The sequence below is a fragment of the Xiphophorus couchianus genome, chromosome 13 (assembly GCF_001444195.1).
Source record: "Xiphophorus couchianus chromosome 13, X_couchianus-1.0, whole genome shotgun sequence".
Lineage (NCBI taxonomy): Eukaryota > Metazoa > Chordata > Actinopteri > Cyprinodontiformes > Poeciliidae > Xiphophorus > Xiphophorus couchianus.
The window spans coordinates 6,217,772-6,237,599 of NC_040240.1; the positions used below are offsets into that span (position 1 = coordinate 6,217,772).

Here is a 19,828-nt window from a genome sequence, read left to right on the forward strand (position 1 = left end):
GATTTCGAACAGAAACAATTTGATAGAGGGAAGTGAGGTGGAGAATATTTCATCAGCTTCAACTTTAAAGCAAAATACAACCATGAACCAAGAACAGGACGGGGCCAAACGTACTTATCTGGTTTGGATCCGGGACAAACATCAAACCCAACTTAACCACAATCCAGCGGTCGGTTGGAAAACCAGGGTACAATACAACGCTAAAGTAGCTGCTACGGTTCACAAACACTTCCCTTTCCTTCGCTATGTGGGATCTTGCACATGGCATCACATTAACTCAGTGGTTCCCAAAGATTTTCTGGGCCCCCCGTATGGATTACAATAAAATCCCCCCCAAAACAGAAAAAGAAAATCAACTGGGTACACACATCGCTCAAGCAGACATAAACCTATAAACATATTTTGTTTTCAAACTCCAATGAAATTTATTTCGCACTTCAGGTTGCAACAAAACCATCTTTACAGTGAAACACTTTTGTGTAACTGTTTTTTCTTCTTCTTTTTTCCATTCATCCATACCGTTTACCGCGCCCCCCCTGCAATGCCACTGCGCCCCTCCTAGGGGGTGCGACCCACAGTTTGGGAACCACTGCATTGACTTACAGCATGTAGAAGTTACCAAGTTATGTAATTACCTTATTTCTGTATAAGCAGGTACACATGAGAACATAAGAGACATCAATGCACACAGTCGGGCCAGCAGACTGGTAGACTGAGCAAGATTTAAATCTCGTCAATTCTACAACGGCGCCTCTCGTCCTCTGCTTTCCGTGACAAATGTGCTTCATTTTTAATGCAAGTCATCTTCTTACCTGCTCAGACAACAACTGTGAGCGCTAAAAATGAAACAGGGCGACAAACGCGGCAACGGAACGCGAGATGCGATAATGGCAAATGAGGATGAGATCTGCTGTTGCATCGGTTTTTAAGAGCGAGCGCTGGAAGCCGAAGCAGAAGATGGAAACGACAAGATAAATGTCGCAGCCAACGAAGGCAAATTGAGGAAATACTCCGTTGCCACATGTTCTGACAACAAAACTCTGTCATCTGTTGAGGTAATTACAGGATTGCTACACAGCCCGGGAAAGTAAGCAATTTTCTTCAAGTGGCACTATTTCCCAGGTCTGGATAAATATGGAAATAAACATCATTCATCATAGACTTTATGTTTTGTCCTCGTTTGAAGGATTGCTTCCATCTGTGCATTGATTATCTGTCCATCCACCTATCTCTTTTAGTTATGCTTTTCTCTAATGCCTGAAAACGTTCTATTTAAATTTTACAAATGAATGCAAGTTATCGTAACCATAAAACATTCGGAATTCTTCATTAAATATCTGTAGGAAGCCTTTTTAATTTTACGGAGGAAATTAAAAGGATAAGTGTGTGAACGCAGTAGGAATCTGTAGTAAATTATCCAGACAGTGACGTTAACATAAACACAGGCATTCATGAAACAGGCACACATTCACAAATTTATATAATCTCATGTTTTCTCTCCCATCAAATTAATGTAAACATAAACCCAAAGCGTACAGATTCTATTCTATATCGATTACAAATGAACAATAGCGACTCATTTTAAAGGGATTACTGCTAATCTGCATGCTAAACGCACATCATACTCCTATCCAGGAACCGTTATTGGGGGTTTTTGATTTATTAAATACTATAATTATTTTAACCATACGGTGGGAAACGACACTGACAGAAATCTGCATCACATTTGGCAACGTGATGTCTCAGTTAGCCTGAAGGCGCAGATTAAGCTTTGAATTTAAAGCCAAAAAAAAATAAAAAGGCAGAAATACATAAAAATGTCAACACGTGAAGATAATTGTGGGGAGATCTTTGGTTCTTTCTCTCGGTAGCTCTACCAATGCCGCTGTTTTGTAACCGAATCCAGAGATTGCTGCTCATTTCCGTGTTGCACTGCACCGGCTCAGACTGCAGTTTGCATTGGAAGGGGAATTGTTTGTCCCTTAACGCGTTCGATCGTAAGCTACTGATTTGTGGCGTTTGAATCTGTGAATTTTCACAAAGCAGATGCAATGGGTTTCACGCTGCGACAAAAAGCCTCCATTGTTTTAAAGGAGCAAAGCCAATATTTCGCTCCCACAACGTTCCATACAAGAGCAAGAAAACATTTCACATGTCGCTGAAGCGTTCTGTGCATCTCCATCGAATGTGTTTAAACACAGGTTCTATTTTGTTTGTTTTAGGTCGTTGATATCTGTTTGTTGGCGCCTGGAGTTCGCCTGCTGTAATTGTGTCAGATTTCTTCGGGGTTTAAAATTTAAATGTCAGGAAACGGAACTCATCACAGACTGACAGGACGGTCACGGCTAATCAATCTGAAAACAAGCCGCTTACACGATAATCAGGTTTGTGGATCTTTATTCAAAATCCGCTTTGTGTTCTCTGGAAAGTCGCCGTTCTTTGCTTCCTCCTTTCGAAAGAGATTGAAATGTAACCCTCACGCGAACAGGAACATTTTCTCAGTACAAGAAAGGATTTAAATGAAGACTTGATGTGTCTGCAGTGTCAAAAAGCATTTTGTTGTCTCGGCTTCAAATTTCAAGCGGTGCTCGGTTAACGCTACAGAAACATTTAGATGGCCTGCACTTTCACAATTCCACCAAAATAAAAGTAACTGAAAAAAGCCTTTTGATGAAAAAACGTTAAACTTGTATCAAGGCTGCTGTCATAAAACTAAACAATATCTATGAAAATATACTTTTGAGGATACAAAAGAGTTATTTTTGATAATTGAAGTACCGTGCCTTGCAAAAATAATCCATTTGAACTTTTTCACGTTTTAAACAGTCTTCTGGATGTCTGGGATTTTAATTTGTAGACCAACACAATTATGAAGAGGAATGAAAGTAATAAATGGGGTAACACTTTATTTGAAGGGTGTGCATAAGATTGAGATGACATTGTCATGAACATGAAGGAGTCTTTATGAATGTTTATGACTGTCGTCATGAAGAGTCATTCGGTAAATAATGACACTTTTAATGCAACGTTGACGCTCCTAATGGACTTTTAATGCAAGCTTTAGCACAATTTTGCATTAAAAGTGTCACTATTCACTGAACAGGACAAAGTTGGCAATTTTAATGGACTTTTAATGCAACTTTTAGTACAACTTCAAATAAAGCGTGACTATAAATGGTTATTTATTTTATTTCTAACAATAGAAGTGTAAAAGATAATGTGCATTTGTATGTATGCCTGTAATTTGCCAGCCTGGGCGGTGGCTCGGTCAAACACCAAGACAGATGAAGGAGGAGCTCATCTCAGCAGCCGTATTTCAAAAATAATTTCTTCAAAGGATGAGCAGAGTTCTTCAGAACAAGACAATAATAAAAAAAAAAAAAAACAGAAATCATATATAACATTTACAGTAGATTAAAATATAAACCCAGAGATTTTGTGTCTGCACATTTTTAAAAGCCCTAACCCTCACTGGACGCAGTGATGGTGACGACACCTACTCCCCTCGTTGTCGAGCTGCGATGTGTTTGAGTAAGACTGGAGAGGCGTGTGGGGGTGCGCATGCGTGTGTTTGCGCTCTGACTGATGGACTCTGGTCATGCGATCCATGCTGCTGTCTAATTACCCAGATGTGATGGATGGGATTGATTAAATCATGTGAAGTCTGAGACAGTAGCGCCTCGCTCCCCCTCTCTCCTACTCTTCTCTTGTTAACACACACGCCCAGGCGTGCGCACGCGGCATGTAGCCTCTTTATTTGAATCTTTACTGTGTTCCTTTCTCCCCGTTTCGGGAGTTGTGTAGTTCAGTACAGATGAACCCTACTTTCAGAAATGATAAAAGATATCCATAAATCACTCTGAAAGAGGAAGAGAGCGAAGTAACTGACAGCTGGAGGATAAAGCACAGAGTTTGAGGGAAGAAGTGAATATTAGAAATTGATTAAACCAGACTTGTGTCACATTTCACACAGACTATAAGCCCTTACTTCTTACCGCCGATTCAAAGCGTTCACTTCATTGTGTGATTTTTTTATTTTTGTAACCATTTTTTGGATGGTGTGAAAAACTTTCTACAATCATATTCTGAAAGTTAATTTAGCTGCTGGCTGAGATAAATAGGAGGAGTCTTTGTCCATTTCTGGATTATTGTATTTAATCTCCTGGAAATAACTCACACAGTAACCTATTAACATCTATAGTCATGCTTATGCTCAAGTCTTGCTACATACTATAAGCTAAATTTAGATAAGGACTTTGACTGGACTATTCTAATGAATATACTTTGGTCTAAACCTCAGTATAGTAAGTCTCACAGTATGCATATGGCCATTGTCCTTCATCCCTTCAACTTTAATTTCCCTGATGAGGAAAAAAAATAAAATCCTCAACATGATGCTGCCACCACTGTGTTTCTTGTTGCGAATGGTGTGTTTAGGTTTGTGTGTAACTGCAAATGGAGTTTTGTAAGGTTTCCTTCGAACAAAAGCTTTTAAAAAGTCTTGTGGAGCGCACGACTAATACATGTTTAAGTCAACAGAAATTTGAAAAGGTTCAAGGTGTTCATACTATATTTTCTGCCCTCGCCGTGGTTGCTAAACGGATAGATAACTCTTCCCAATGATGCAGCCTGAATAGTTGTCATTAGCTTTATTATTCAACACACCACTGGTCTGAGTAAAACTGCAAAAAAAAAAAATAGAGCAAATCAGGATGCTGAAATGACATGTGAAGCTGATTCATGTTCAGCTTAAATGCTAAATGTGTTGTTAGCTCTTAAATCATTTTCATTACCTGAAAATATCAATTATTTCATCCAATATAATTAGCTGTTCATTATAGATATGTGATTCTACATGTGATTTTTTTGTTCACAAACCTACAGGCTGTGCTCCGCCTAAAGAAAAACTAACAAAGCGCATCGCTAAACAGGAAGTGCTAACTCTGTGTCTTCTATTGTCCCTATTTTTCAAAACTAAACAGAATAACCAATATAAAATAACCTAAAAAAAAAGTATCACATTGAACAAACAACAATGGCTCTATAACCAGTTGCATGGTGATGTCAGCTGTGCAATTTATAATTATGTACTTTATGGTATCCCTACTCTAATATTTTTGATTTACAAAATAGACTGAATTACACAGGAGCGTCAGAAACGTCACCCCAAGCAATTATTATACTGATGCCCCTGCTCACATGGTGACGGGCTCTCCTGCAGGCCCCCTCTCTCTTGCCAATTCATCACAGCAGTGCAAACCAAACTACAAACACCCTAATGTGCTTTCTAATGAGATGCTGTCCATCAGCGCTCCAAAAAGCTGGCGTTTGAAGTCACTTGCCCAGAAACAGTCGGCCGACAGCAGGACAACTGGGCACACGGCCACTTCCCACACGCGTGAAATAAAGATACATGTGTTGGGCTGCACACAAGGCAGCGGTTCAGGAGTCATGCCAGAGTAAGAGGATACAGGAGGCTTTATCTGAGTAATCTTTTGACGTTTTTGCAAAGCTTACCATATTGTTAAAGAGACATGTTTAACAGAAAAGAAATGTTATGCTCATTCGGGGGGAGGTTTACAGTCTTATATTTAGGTTCCACTTGTGTAGATTAATGCTTTAATGCTTCAAAACGACATAATTTCATTTAGGCAACAGTTTGGATCCGTGTGGCTTTGTACTTGCCTGAAGCACAGTTTAGGGTCTTCCTGGTCTAGTTCAGTCAGAAATACAGTTCGCTCTAATTCAGTGTCTTCAAAAAAAAAAACCCCAGCAAAAATAATTGTCCACATTGTCAACTCATGTAACAAAGTTCCATGGTTTTAATCTTGGCTGTTGCTGGACTTCACGCGTAGGCCCGCACCGTACTCACACAAAGCAGAAATTGTCCCCTTTTATGTTATTTTCAGTCTGACCTGAACAACACAGTGTTTGTGGTTCTTCACTGCTAGTTGAACAGTGAACTGAAGTTGTTTAGGACAAGAACAGGAGAGTAGTGATTACATGGTTGCCTCACAGCAAGAACTACCCAAGTAAATAGCCCTAAAAGGAGGAGATTATCTTTTTTTTTTTTTCTGTCAAAGCAACAAGAAAAATGTCTCTGAAAAGTGAAAAGCTGTTTTACATGGAGATGTTGACTGATGTGTCAATAAGGTGGTCCTGGTGGCTCAAATTGATTCGGGTTTTGAATACAGTTGAACGATATCTATGGATTAAACAAGTCCAGTCTTTTGTGTATTCTTTTCATGGATAAATAAAAAAAATGAGAGGACTAGGAAACATAAAACAGCCATATAAAGACATCTGTTGGAACGGTGCCGTGTTCAGATCTTAGCCAGAGTCTTTCTGTGGAGTTCGCATGCCCTCCCAAAGCCTCACTGGGGCACGCTTCATGTACTCCCAGGGACATCCTGTGATGGACTGGTGACCTTTACAGAGACACCCAAACTACTCCACCAGGTTAAGCCATTTCTTGCCCACTCTGTCACTCAAGGCACCGGCAGCATCCTCTAACAAACAAACAGGCTGAAGCAAGAATAAAGGGTAGCTAGGAAAACCTGTTTTGGCCAACACTTAATTTGGACAAGTCTTGGGTTCAACACTTAATTATTAGGCTGTTTACCTCTCCTGATAAAGTGTCAGCATTAATTTGATTCACACAGTGTTCTCAACACACACACACGCGACAGAAATTTCAGCATCGCGGGATTCCTGGGAACAAGACCTCATTGCAAACCCCAGTGTTGACTTTTCCCAGCGGTGATGATCTTTGCTAAACAGGTATTCTATATGGTTGATTTGGATGTTGCACTAAAATTGTCAAAAAAACAATACCCCCCCCCCAATCATTATTAAGGTGTAGCTGCCGTCAAGGCAACAGTAGTGTTTTTGGTTCATTGTTTTGTTGTACGGTTCAAGGATGCAGTAGTTACATGTTATTTAATATGAAACATTAAGTTAGATATGTGTGGCAGCTTTCAGTGCCACACATACAGTATATGGCCACACTGTGTTCCTTTGTTTGGTTAAGGTGCGTTCAAATGTGATGGGGAACTTATATCTCGTTCCACAAGCCACGTTGTTGCCCTGGGGAAACATTAGCTGGTGCACTTAAAACATGGGGCATTCTACCTGAAGAAGCTGGTTGAGAGGTTTTTCATCTTTACTCCTCTGGAGTCGATGTGGATAATGAGGTACAGTTTTGTTTTATTTCCATCTTTTAAGTATGTAAATCCTCTATTTCCTGTGAACTAATTTGAGTTTATGTTGCCTTACTTTTAGTTCTGATGGCATTTTTGGGAGGCTTTATGAGACGTGTCCACAATAAATGGCTGTTGAAACCAATAACTGTGTTAAACCTCGATTAGCCAGTGTGTAACTTTTTAGGAATCTAAACATGAGTCAGCAAAAAAAGAAATCAAAATGCAAGGAATCAGTGTCCCACATCAAGCACCAACAGCAAAGATAATTAACAAACAGCTGATTGATATGTTATGTCAGCCATACGTTCACACACACTCAGTGTGTGTGAGATTTAACGGACGATATGAAAAGAGGAGCCAAATCAGGTGAAAACATCAACACACGCATTGAATCAATGCACAGTGTTACATAACGTCAAAATGACATACGGTACTTATCTCAGCACTGATGTACGTACGGAGGGCTCCGGACCTCCACGTCCCACATGTTTTGTATGAACACATATCGCTATGGCAACAGTGCAAAGCCTTCTCAGCTATATTAAACAATAAAGGTTTTCAGCTCCGTTTTGATGCAATTTTAGCAGTGTGGCACATCACAAGTCATTTGGAGGTTTAATGCTATCAGCAAAACAGGCACACAAACACAGAACGCATTCAGTCTTTCAGTAGCACTCTCTCTGCAGCTATAATTAAGTGGAAGCCTCAGAGTTTACTAAACCCATCTCAGGATAACAAGCAGATGCATAGCTCTATCAGTTGTGGAAGTGATTGATAAAATAAAGGAGGGGGGGAGTGAGGACAGCAGATAAATAAAAATGACAGTCGGTCGTGAGGAAGATAGTTAGGTCATTTCGGCCCATTTGAGAGGCAATGCATCCAGATTACTTCTAGACACCAGATGGACTGAGCGCTGATGTCAAAGCACTAATATGAGACAAACGAGAAAGAAGAAGAGGAAAGAGGGAGGGAAAGGAGGAGAGCGAGTCTAAGAATAGAAGTACAACCTCGAACCAGCACAATCGGTCAGCCCTGGCTGCTATTTTTTACTTTACTACTGTGTCAGCCACATGTCGGACATCTCTCATCTCGTTCTGTTTCGCTCTCCTTCTCTGGCAAACAGAAAAGCTAAAAGCAGAACTTTCTTATATGTGTGTTTAACCGGGCCGACCCGGTTCCTGAGAAGTGCTGCGTCTCAAACTGCTGTATTATCATCTGAGGAACTTTAAGTGATAAATTGAAAACATCAAATTTAACACCAAACACCTTTCAAAATGCTTTCAATTTAGGGTCATGAATAAATACTCTATGCATCCCATTAGGTAAAGTGTTTAGATAACACTATTCACCCACGTAGCATTTTGTCACGTTATTTTACAAACTTATGAGAGACCAATACAAAGTACTATGCAATTGTGAATTGGAAAAATCAGATTTGTGGCATGCTAATGAATCCATCTTACTCTGAAATGCGTAAATAAAATCCTGCACTAACCTCTTCCAGAAGTTAACTAATTAGTACCTACTAGAGATGTAGTGATACCTAAAACACACAAGATGGGACAAGTCACAATGTATTTTTTTTTAGATGTAAGATTTAATATTACTTTCAAGAAAATGTCAAAAATCAACTTTATGCTTCAAAAAGACCTGTAGTCTGTATTTTATTGATTTTCACTACAAACTCAACAAACTTGTGCATTTTTCTGATTTATTTTTTTATCTCTACAGAGCTTAGGACAGAGCTTCAACTACGCATGATCTGCAGTACAACACTTGCCGTTTCCTAGTTTCAACTGATTGCGGCTGTGATTGTGATGTCGCTCTTTGCACTCAGACATTTCGTCAGTTGTTATGGTGATGCTCTCTGCCCATTTCAGCAACTGAACAATTCCCAGGGCTCACATATTGTTTGGGTTTTGTCCGTCGCTCTGTGGCCATTTATCACTCCGACTGGTAACCCAAATTGCTGCCAAAACAAATTATGGTTGGGGCATCCGCTATTATAACTTTATCAGGCGAAGCCAAGCTGACTGCAACTTGGTAGGACTTGTTGAGACAGCAGTTACTGCAACGAACAATGTGACGTTTTAATGTCAGAAGATGTTGTAAGACGAGATCTTGCTACGTCGCTAGTGAATACTCAAAGTTTGAAGTTTCACACAAGCAAAGTAGGGGACAAAGCAAACATGTGGAAGGAGGTGTTTTGGTTGAATCAGACGAAATGGACATCATGAAACATGGTGGCGGCATCATCTTGTTTTGGGATTGCTATCCTTCCACAGAGTTGGGAAAACTGTTCAGTGATGATGGAAAGATAGATGGAACCAAATACAGGGCGATTCTAGATGAAAACTCATTATTGGCAACCATAAACATGGATCCACTGTGACAAGGAAATTATTTGGAGGTCTTTGGGTAATGGAGTCCTGGAAGTCCCAGATGCATCCCCGGTCTGCGGCAAGACCTGGAAACTGCTTTTCACAGTAGCCGTCCACCATATCTGACTGAACTTCAGCTGTTTGGCAAAAAGGACCAATACAAATTTCTACTTTAAATGCGACAGAAAATGCTTTGTAGAACTAATATGAAATACTGATTCAGGGGTCCTGAATTCAAATGCAAGGTGCCCTAGTATTTTACTACTTTCCTTCCGGTTTGACTGGATACTGGACTAACATATCCGATAAAATACAGAAAAATTTGCGATTGCAATGTGAGAAAAAATTAAGTGGCATGAATATATTAGCAAGGCACTGTATTAAGCTTTTTCCCTTAATCTGGGTTAATCTCTCCGGGGCTTGGAATTCAAGGACGCACAAGACAAGACTGGAGTTTGAACAGAACTCAGGTGACAAGCAGCTCCAGGAATCACTCCTGTGTTCCTGCGTGTGCTCATGCCCACAATCAGCTTACCACAGTCTCATCAGAAAAAGGTGCTCCATGTCTTTACGTAGAAGGGGACAGTGCAATAAATCAGAACCAGTCAGTCTGTGGGGAAAACAGCAAAGAGAAAGAAAAGGAGAGAACCGTCAGGGAAGCACACACAAGACAAACCTCACATCATGCATCACACATTTCTGGCAATAAGTATTTAGCTCCATTTCTTTACACTGCGCCCCGCCATATCGGGGGGAAGGTACCTCTCCCCATAAGCTCTGACCTGTAAACGGGTCCCTTGCGGCGCCGGCAATGTGGTGGAAAATCTGCGCCTGTGTGTTGCTTCCTTTTTCTTTTTTCGGGTCCCAAAACAAGAAGCTCCCTCGACTGCCTTACTAACACACTTCAGCTCCCCACTGTTCTGTTCTGTTCTACAGGCCCTGGAGCTACAAACGGTGGGATGGCAGAAGGATATGAAAAAGAGGAGAGGGAGGGAACAGCGCAGTGAAATTTGCCACGGAGATAAAGGGCTGTGTGTGAAGGACGGGAAAGAAACGGAAGCAATAAAAAAAAAAAGAAAGAAGGAAAGAAGAGGGGATGACTAAACTGGTTTAATTGAGTGCTTTCTGTCTCCAATTACATCCGAGAGGTAGCATGTGTGAAATGATTTGAACTTCAGAAAAGAACAAAATAGTGTTGCTCCATTTGCAGTGTTGGAGGAGGAATGTTTTGTTTGTTTGTTTTGCTTTTTTGTTAAACTTAAATACTCCAGCTTAGCATCTAATATAAAAAGCTTTTTTCAAATGATAAACATATCCAAACCAAACATGCGAAAATACCTAAGCATGTTGATCCATAACTTATTTGTAATTAGCTACAATTTTCTGGTTGAGAGTGATATGATTCGTGACAAATTACTAGATTTAAAAAAAAAAAAAGAAAAATCACTGCAATAGAACTTGTCTAACAGCATGAAGTAGGCTAAAAGATCCCGAAAAGCATCATGTCATGATCCAGTTTAAAGAAACAGAGCCCTGACTACCAAAGACACTCCAAGAGCGTAGCTGCATTTTCTTTGACCGCATACTTTCATCACTTGACATTTTGAAAAATAAAATTGTTTATAATTGTTTATAAAAATAAAAACTACACCTTTGTGAGCTCGCCCTCCCATGTGGACCAACTCCCATAAGAGAGGTACTTTAGCTTATTAGAGGCAATTGTTGGCGGCTGCCTGGAAACCACCGAGATGACTTCAGATGACTGTAAAACATGTAGATGCTTCTTTAGACACACTACCTTTGGAAAAAAACACTCCAGTTTTTTCGATAAAAAGTTCTGGTGCAAGGATGAGGTAGCTTTTTAGCCGTATCGAAATTGACTTATTTAGCAAAACCGCAATGGAAACAATGTTGTTGTTTTTTTAGCATCACATAATCAACAACTGGATGTTGCCGCTGGCGCAAACCACAAAGACGACGAAGACGACAGGAAGTAGTTAGAGTATCATGACGCGTCATGTTTTTTAATGACTTATCGCGTTAACAAACGTATTCACGTGTGAGTTTAATTGCATTTCTCGTTTAATGCAAACAGAGCAATGGTGAATTATTTTTGACATTAGCAGAACAGTGAAAGTTTTGAGCACATTTGTAATGGAAACGCAGCTAATAACTCAACCAGGTAGTGACACATGAACCCAGAGCAATGCACTGTACTTCAGTTAAGGTAATTTCTAATGATTTATAACAAAAAAGTAAAATGCCCTCTATTGGGAAGTTTGAAGACGAAACTCATCATGACCAAAACATGAAGGGTTTTGGTCAGTTTTCCTTTAAGACAAAATAGTTTTTGAACCAGTGAGACAAAAGCAGAGACTTTTGGAGTCTACACCCTTCATTCAATCTGACATAGAACTAACACACAAAAACACATCAACCGTAAAGCTGGTGGTTTTATCATAACGCAGGACAGCTTTGCTTCTTTGAGACACAGGTGACATGCTGTATCTGATAAAACAACGATTCCTGTTACCTGCCAATAAATCCTGAAGTAGAAGATCAAACCAACCAGTTCCTGACCTTAAACCCCAAGCACATTTGACTAATCCAGCAAAACAAAACCAAGATAACACCAGCAAGTATGACTCCCACTGACCAAGTCAAAGTCTGAACTTGAATGTTATTTGTAATGTATGGCTATGACAAGACCGTTTGTGCTGGAAACACTTTTGTGTGCCTGAATTTAAGCCATTCTGCAAAGAAAAGTGGATCTAATTTGCTTCACACTGATGTAAAGAACTCAATGCAAATGACCGATTGGCCGTTGCCAAGACAAAAGCAGAAGTAATTCTACGAGAGAACACACTGCTTAATAGCAATGCAAACGCGTGTTTGCATTGCTATTGTACACTGAATTTGAGATAATTATTAGACGAAATGAATATGGTCGTATAAATCCCCTCCATGCTACGTAAGCTAAGAGCAACAGAGCTAACTGCAGTCTCATTAAACGGTGCCACAGGGTTCCACGTGCTTTTATTACCCCTCCATTAGCCTTAGCATTACTATAGTGATTACTGAAAGCCTTAGCTCCCTTTTCTTTTCTTTTTCTTTTTTTCTTTCCCTGCGCCTCATTAAAACAAACGCTCACCCTCAGCATGTGTTAGTTCTGGGCTCCATAGCAACGGCGGCTAATAGACGGGCCACACCAGCTCAGTTTGAACCGTCTTGGAGACGCGTTCCTCCAATTCCCTCGCCCCACAACAAGAGTTTGATTTCATTTTCGCTGTGATCACCTTGTAATTACGTCTCGCAAAGCACAACCGAGATGTGTGATGTGCTGTTGCACCCGGAGACCGCAGGACACTATCATCACAAAAAAAAAAACCCCAACAAAACAGCAAAAACGAGGCTTTAATATGCATTGTATGACATGAGGCACAGGAGGAGCCGCCGCCGCCGCTCATCAAACAGAACATGGCAGATGCTCTCACGGGCCCTTATCGATTTGCAGGGAAGTGTGCGTGGTACGCCGCCGCGCGCTTGCGTCTGCGCGCGCATGTGTGTGATGTGTTGCTAGCTTGCAGCAGAGATAATTAGAACACAACTCTTTTGCTGTCCCTGCAGGCCACTGATCCAGCTGCTTTCATCTAATATAGGTCAGCTGTGACAAAGCCCTCAGCATGGACACTGATCTGCCCTGCTAGCTCCCACGTACACACAAGAGATGAAATTAAAACTCGTATGCAAACACATACACACACACACGCACGCATATGATTACTGCATGCTGATGGCACATACAGTCTGTGCTCTGCTCACACAGACGCACATGCACACAGCAGGTAACGCTTCCAGGGATGGCCCCAGATGTGTGGGACGCTTACCGCCGCTTCTATGGATACGGTGAGGAGAGCAAATGAGTTATTTAAAGTTTGCTCGCTTGCAGCAAAAGTGAAATGCGAGATTTAATCCATGAAATTTCATTCATCTGCTTTAAGGTCAAATGATGAGCTAAGCAGCGTATCATTTCACTTCCCATACTCAGTGATGTAAAATGGAAGTAGTTTAGAGTGATGCTGGTTACTGGAATAAAAACAGGAAGCAAGTTTAGAAATGCCTCCAAAAAACTTTTTTTTTATTTTATTTTTTTATTAGATGCAGTTCAAAAAAATAATAAAAAAGACAAATTGCCCGCTAATAATTAAGGCCCCACAAAAGACAAAATACTTTCTGTTGCAGAGTTTTACGTCGAAGATGGTCTCAGTTTTGGCTGTGTGAAACTTGCTTAACTGTTCCAGAACTTTCTAATTGATAAGTTTTAGGTTTGGAGGTCCTTGGGTCAAATTTCAACCTTCCTTTCTTAGTGCGGGTCTGATGGTAAAATGTGACCAAACTATGTTTTCCAACAAGAAAATGACGCCAAACCCAGTCAAAACAGCTTTAAATGAACAAATATTGTTTGTGGGGTTTTTTTATTATATGTGATGACAATCCACTTGGCATAACCTTATGTCCTCAGGGATCCCGTTTGATTTTTTTGGTTTTTACTACTAAATGAAAATGAATATTGGTTAGCTTACATATGGCTTTAGTCATTAGCATTTTATCTTTTAGCACAGCTAAACAAAGCAAGAAAAGCTCATTTCCATGTACAAGCACTGCTTTGAAAGGAAAAATGGTAATTGGCAGATTAGTTTGCAAACATAGCGCTATCAAAAAAAAAAAAAAAAAAATGAAGCGTGTCCATAGAGAAGGATTAAATAACTCAAAATCTGTTCTCAAAGCCCGACTAGAAAGAAGTTGGCACTTTCCAAATCATCTGTCAACTGGGCCGAAATATCTGCCAGTCAGACGGACAGCACAAAGCAAACGGATAAGAGAGGAGAGCAATAACATTGTTCTCTCCCCTGTGCTGCGTTACACTTTGTTTCTCTCTGAGGTTTAATTTATTTAGTGCCGGTGCCATTGCAAAGAACAAAGCCAAAGTGACTTCATCACCTCCAGAGTTTTATTCAACCTATTATATTGATGACCAACTGAAGAGAAAAGCATCATTATCTCCTGTCGCCCTACAGTGGTTCCACTAATGGAGCCATAATTGGTGCAAATTACAAAGCGAACAAGTTGCGGCGTAGCCTTTGGAACAGTGAGATTAAGAAGCTTTCGCCTATGTCGCATTGCAGGAGAGGCTCTCTCGACTCGACTAATCGCCTCTTTTCTTTTCCTGTTTGGTCCATCTTTGTTTTGTTTTTTTTTGTGAGCCGGCGGGGTCACAGAGGGCTTAAAACAACTGCAGTGGTTTATGCAAATGCAATCGATACTTGATTGTCCCCTCTTTTCCTGCTTTCTCTCCTCACCCCACATCTCCTAGTCTAACAAGAGACTGCAGTAAGGGCATTAATTAGTGCCAGACATGCTCCAGCGATCCCTCCGCAGGGCTGTGCGCCGAGGCCGTTTCATATCGGGTCAGGAGATGGTAGGTTGGGCCCTGACCACAGCAATCAGGAGACAACAAGGGACGTTAGCAATGGCGATAGGCACAGAGCAATCTTAACTTCCTAAAGTCACTCTTATTTTAGCTGAAAACAATTGCGAAAATTAACCTTCCGGCTTCCAAGCATTCAGCAAGCCAAGATTAGAAAATCTTCATCATTGCAGACAGAGCATCAGCATACAGTAGCATTATGCTGGGTAATAATATTTTCAACCTCCAATGATACTTACACAGCAGTTATGTGAACTTGGTTGTTGTTGATTCAGTGGGATTTTTCAACAGGTAAAAATAAAATTACCATCTTTGCTCCGCTAAGTATAGACATTAATATAATTAAATAGGTCACAGCATCAAATAAATAAATAAAATGCGTTGTTGGAATTTTAGTTACCTAATGGATCCAAACAAAGGTAAGGTAAGGTCAGGGACCACATGTTCGGTTTTGTAACAAAGAAATATTTTTGCAATAACTTCATTGAACATTTTCATATAAACTAAATATAGAGTAAAACATATTGCTTAGTGTCGTTACCATTCAGTAGGACATGTTAAGGTAGGCTGGTGAATCTTTGGATTACTACGTGTTTTTCGGTAAAAACTCAGAAATATGAACGCGTACAAAATGTGTATTCCAGAGTGTGATCCATTCTGGGTAGATTTCTCAACAATAACAGAAACGTGTGAACAAATAGTCAAAGACGTATTATTTAAAGGAAATGCAAGTACATCGAATATTGGTCAGAAAATGGAATCTTGTCTATGCAGCGTTTTTAAACCATGCACTATGTTTTAGAAACATAGTGCATGGTTTGACCGTCCAGGAATCCTTGTGAAAGCTTTCAAGACAACTGAATAAGTCAGGGAAATATATATATATATATATATATATATATATATATATATATATATATTATTGCCTTAATACCAGCTATTTACCCCCCATTTTTCTTCAGTTTTAACATTTGTCATAATAATTGTGTAAAAAATAAATGAACTGCAAAACAACAAACTTGAAAGTCTAAAAGATTTGCACACCGAAGACCTACACTGATGACATGGCATCAGGATTTTTAATACCTTCTTCAGAGTTTCCGCTGGATTATCTTCAGACAACCCAAGCAACTTCCTTAACAACCAGTCACTCCGAATAAGATCCTATTACAGAACAGCAACTGCAAACACCTTATAGAGGATTCTGATTAGCTCAGGAGGAAAAGCTGGGGAGCAGTTGCTGGCATGAATTCTGATTTTCTACTTTCCATCGTGCTGTGAAGATGTGGGAGACGCCCAACGGTGCCGATCGTTCAGTCAGACGTAGAAGGAAGGAATAATTCTCATTACATATACACGCTGCATGCTCTTAGTGTGGCAGATCATATGTACTGTAATGATGGAACTTGTCCTTAAAAAGTGAAAATAACAGGGCTTCAGGTGTCTGTAGAGAGGAGAAATTAAAATTTTTCCCTGGTTAGCTGCAAAAGTAGATGAAGATTTTGAAGTGGGATCACAACAGTGGGCAATGAAAGATGAAAGAAATTATTGTTTTTAACTTGGAGGCAAGGTTTTAATGTCTTTTTTTTTTTCAAATCAGCGATATGAACCTTAATATCTCTACTCTGCCGTTTTACTTCAAATCAGAAAAAATGTGTCGGGTTGCTGAAAGACAATAAATGCGTAGAGATTTTAGTTTCTTGGCGTTTACTGGTAACACTGACATACGTTACCGTCTCAAATCCTACGGAAGTGGTCAATGGGGTTTTGAGAACATTATGAGAAAAGAAAAAAAAAAAAGACATGAAGGAAGGCTTTATAGTTCTAGACAAAGTTGAGTTTTCATTTGTAAGGTTAACTTGGGTATAAATGTGAGATTTACTGTCTCTAATATCCAAGAGAAGCATTAAACTGGGTTTTTAATGGATGGGGAGCACAGCAGTCTTTGCTCCGGGCCTCGCTGCACATGCGTTCTGCTGGATTTCCCCGTCGAGAACTGAAATCAACCCTTATTTTTAAGAGATATTTCTTAACTTTTGTGTCTGGTGTGAGTTCATGTCTCCATTACCAAGGCGCGATCTTGGAAGCAGCTTAGAGAAAATCCCTTAGAACAGCATCAATATGTAAATATGAATGGATTTTATGCATTTCTTGCGTGTTTTTTTTGTGGTTTTTATCTTTGGTTTTTTATTATGTGTTTTAGCATCAACCTTTCAATGGGACTAGAAATGGAAATCAGCCACTTGGCTACAACCTCATGTATTTACATGTATGTGTAAGTACATTAATATACAGTATATTCTACTGTTTTAAAAAATATATTTGGACTTGAACACAGTAACTCATAATCAATATATTTTCAATTTTATGAGGGAAAGAGTGGATTTTACAGTAGATCCTTGTTAAAATACCAGGTTCTTCTGATGATAAATCACTGCAAATCTTTTTCCACCCGACAAATGAAACAAAATGTGAAGTCTTAAAATGTGCAATAACCTGATTCCCAGCTTTGCCGAACAATCTTTTCAGTTTGAGCTTCTTAAATGTTTCTTCACTTTTAACCTAACAGGAGCCTGAAGTTTTAAGTAAAGGGACCAGCATTTGGAAAAGTTCATCCACCTCAACGAAAATGATATCTGAATAAACGTTCATCCAACACACCATCACGTCTCTCCATTGGTGGCCTTTGGGTTTAGTGAAGTGTGTGTACACCTTTGAGATCCACTGCATAGGAAGAGAAGGCATGTCTTACTAAATCCTACATCCATGTTAGTTTTCGCACCTCCTGATGTTTTTTCTCTTTATTTTTTTGTTCGCTTTTATGCCCACACTCCACTCCACTGCATTCATATTGTCGTAGCCTTTTCCTGCATTACGCCTAAGTGCAGACGGAACATAAACACTACCGAATCGCAGCGATGCATTGACCCCCTTGGCAGATTTTTATTTTTTTTTACCTACTCAAAGGTCTACACCAATAAAAGCTATTTATTCATATTCCAGCAGAGCTGTCTGCTATATAAGTGCAAAAATGTTTTCCATGCTAATACGTGGCTATATTAAAAGGCAGAACACTAATCTCTATTCCTTTGCAGAGGTTTCTGATCCTGAAGAATACAAAAATGCATATAAACAGAAAAATATGGAGACATAACCTTTGATAAAAAAAAAAGAATACACTAATTTCTTTCTGCTTATCTTGTATAAACTTTGCTAACAAGAATGAAGGGCACTAAAAGGTCACACACTCACTGAAATACTGGTGAGCAGCATTTCAATGAGTTTTGTTTTGCACATCGAGTATTGTAAGTTACAAACGTCAAAGCAATTTGAAATAATTTTTACGCGACAGACCAACACAAAGCAGCAGATGTGTATTAGGGGAGTGAATGAAAACTGATAAATGCTAGTCAGTTTCTTTGTACAAATAAAACAGTATGTTGTGCCTTTAAAGATTCAAAGATGTGTAATATCTCCTTTTGCAGTCTGACCTAGCGGCGTAGAGATTATGGTAAACATGTGAAAGACGGCGCTCTGGTCATGTGACACAAAATGAAACCTTATGGGCTCACATCATTTAACACACAGTCCCCAAAGTGAAAGATGGTGGTGAAAGCATCACGTTTCTTAAGGGTTACTTTCAACTATGACTTTCTTCTTTCCATTTCACTCCAAAACCCAGACTTCCACCTGAGCTGTCGACCTCTGCAGCTTCTCCAGAGTTGCAATGGATCTCTTGGCCACATTTCTGATAGAAAATCTACTTGCCTGGCAAATTTATGTTGACCAGTATTCTTGGTTTGTCCTCAATGAATTGCTTTTTAATACATTTGAGTTAAGTAGCGCTAAGACACAAATGCCATTTCAAGGCGTTTGTGTCTGGAAATGGCAAAAAGTCCCTTTGTGTCACTTCAAGACAAAATTGCAAACGCAAACTCCAAAAGTTTGAAAGACCCTTTCAAAGCTGCTATTTTGACTTCGTCAAATAAAATCAAGATAAGAAAACATATGTTTGTGGTGGTAATGTGAAAATATGACAAGTTTAACCCTTTAACGGTTATAAGGGCACTGATGTCCCCATGGACCCTTTAATATGAACGGAAGTGTTTTTGGGGTGACTTTTGCGGAGTAGGTGGAACAGGATAGTCTTTTCCAAGTCTGTTTAATATCCTCTAAATGCAACAAAGATGCGTTGGCACCTGATGGAAACAAAGAACTGCTGACAGTCCATATTTGTTTGCATAAGCGGACCTGGAAGTCAGACGTTTCAGTACGCAGCAGGAAGTCCTGAAAAAAAAAAACATGTCCTCATTCAACCCAGAAAACTCCATGTGTAGTTAATATTAGAGTTTTAGAGAGATCCTGTCAAATGGGTAACGTTGTTTAGAAGCATCGTTAATTAGAGGTGCTTCGAGGCAGTTGGCAACAAAACCGAGTCAAAGTGTGCTTCGCTTTTCAAATTTGTTCAAACGTGATAATTGCTCTAAGAGACAGCCTTGACACTTACAGACACCAAGATGCCGAACAGACATTACCAGCATCTTTTTTTTCAATATTGGTTTTCCACCATATTCTGACTGTGCACAAATCAAAACGAGGGAATCGGCTCAGAGCCCGCCCGGAGTCGTACAGCGCATCAAAGTGAGGAGGCGGTGACGGGGTGCTTTTAGGCTGGCAGAAGTGCACGCATAAATCAGCGCCAGCACTGCTGAGCTGAACAGAAGAGGAGAAGAGGGCAACGGGTGGCTGAAAGGAGG

At 39.8% G+C, this 19,828-nt stretch overlaps 1 protein-coding gene across 1 annotated transcript in view; it reads right to left on the minus strand.

Moving 5' to 3' along the window:
- The window catches only part of dlgap3 (discs, large (Drosophila) homolog-associated protein 3), a 150,346-nt gene that overhangs the window by 61,559 nt on the left and 68,959 nt on the right, over positions 1-19,828 (minus strand). Inside the window, exon 2 of the mRNA XM_028035739.1 lies at positions 10,119-10,193. The gene's annotated coding sequence lies outside the window, so the exon portion shown is untranslated. The remainder of the gene's footprint in view (positions 1-10,118; positions 10,194-19,828) is intronic.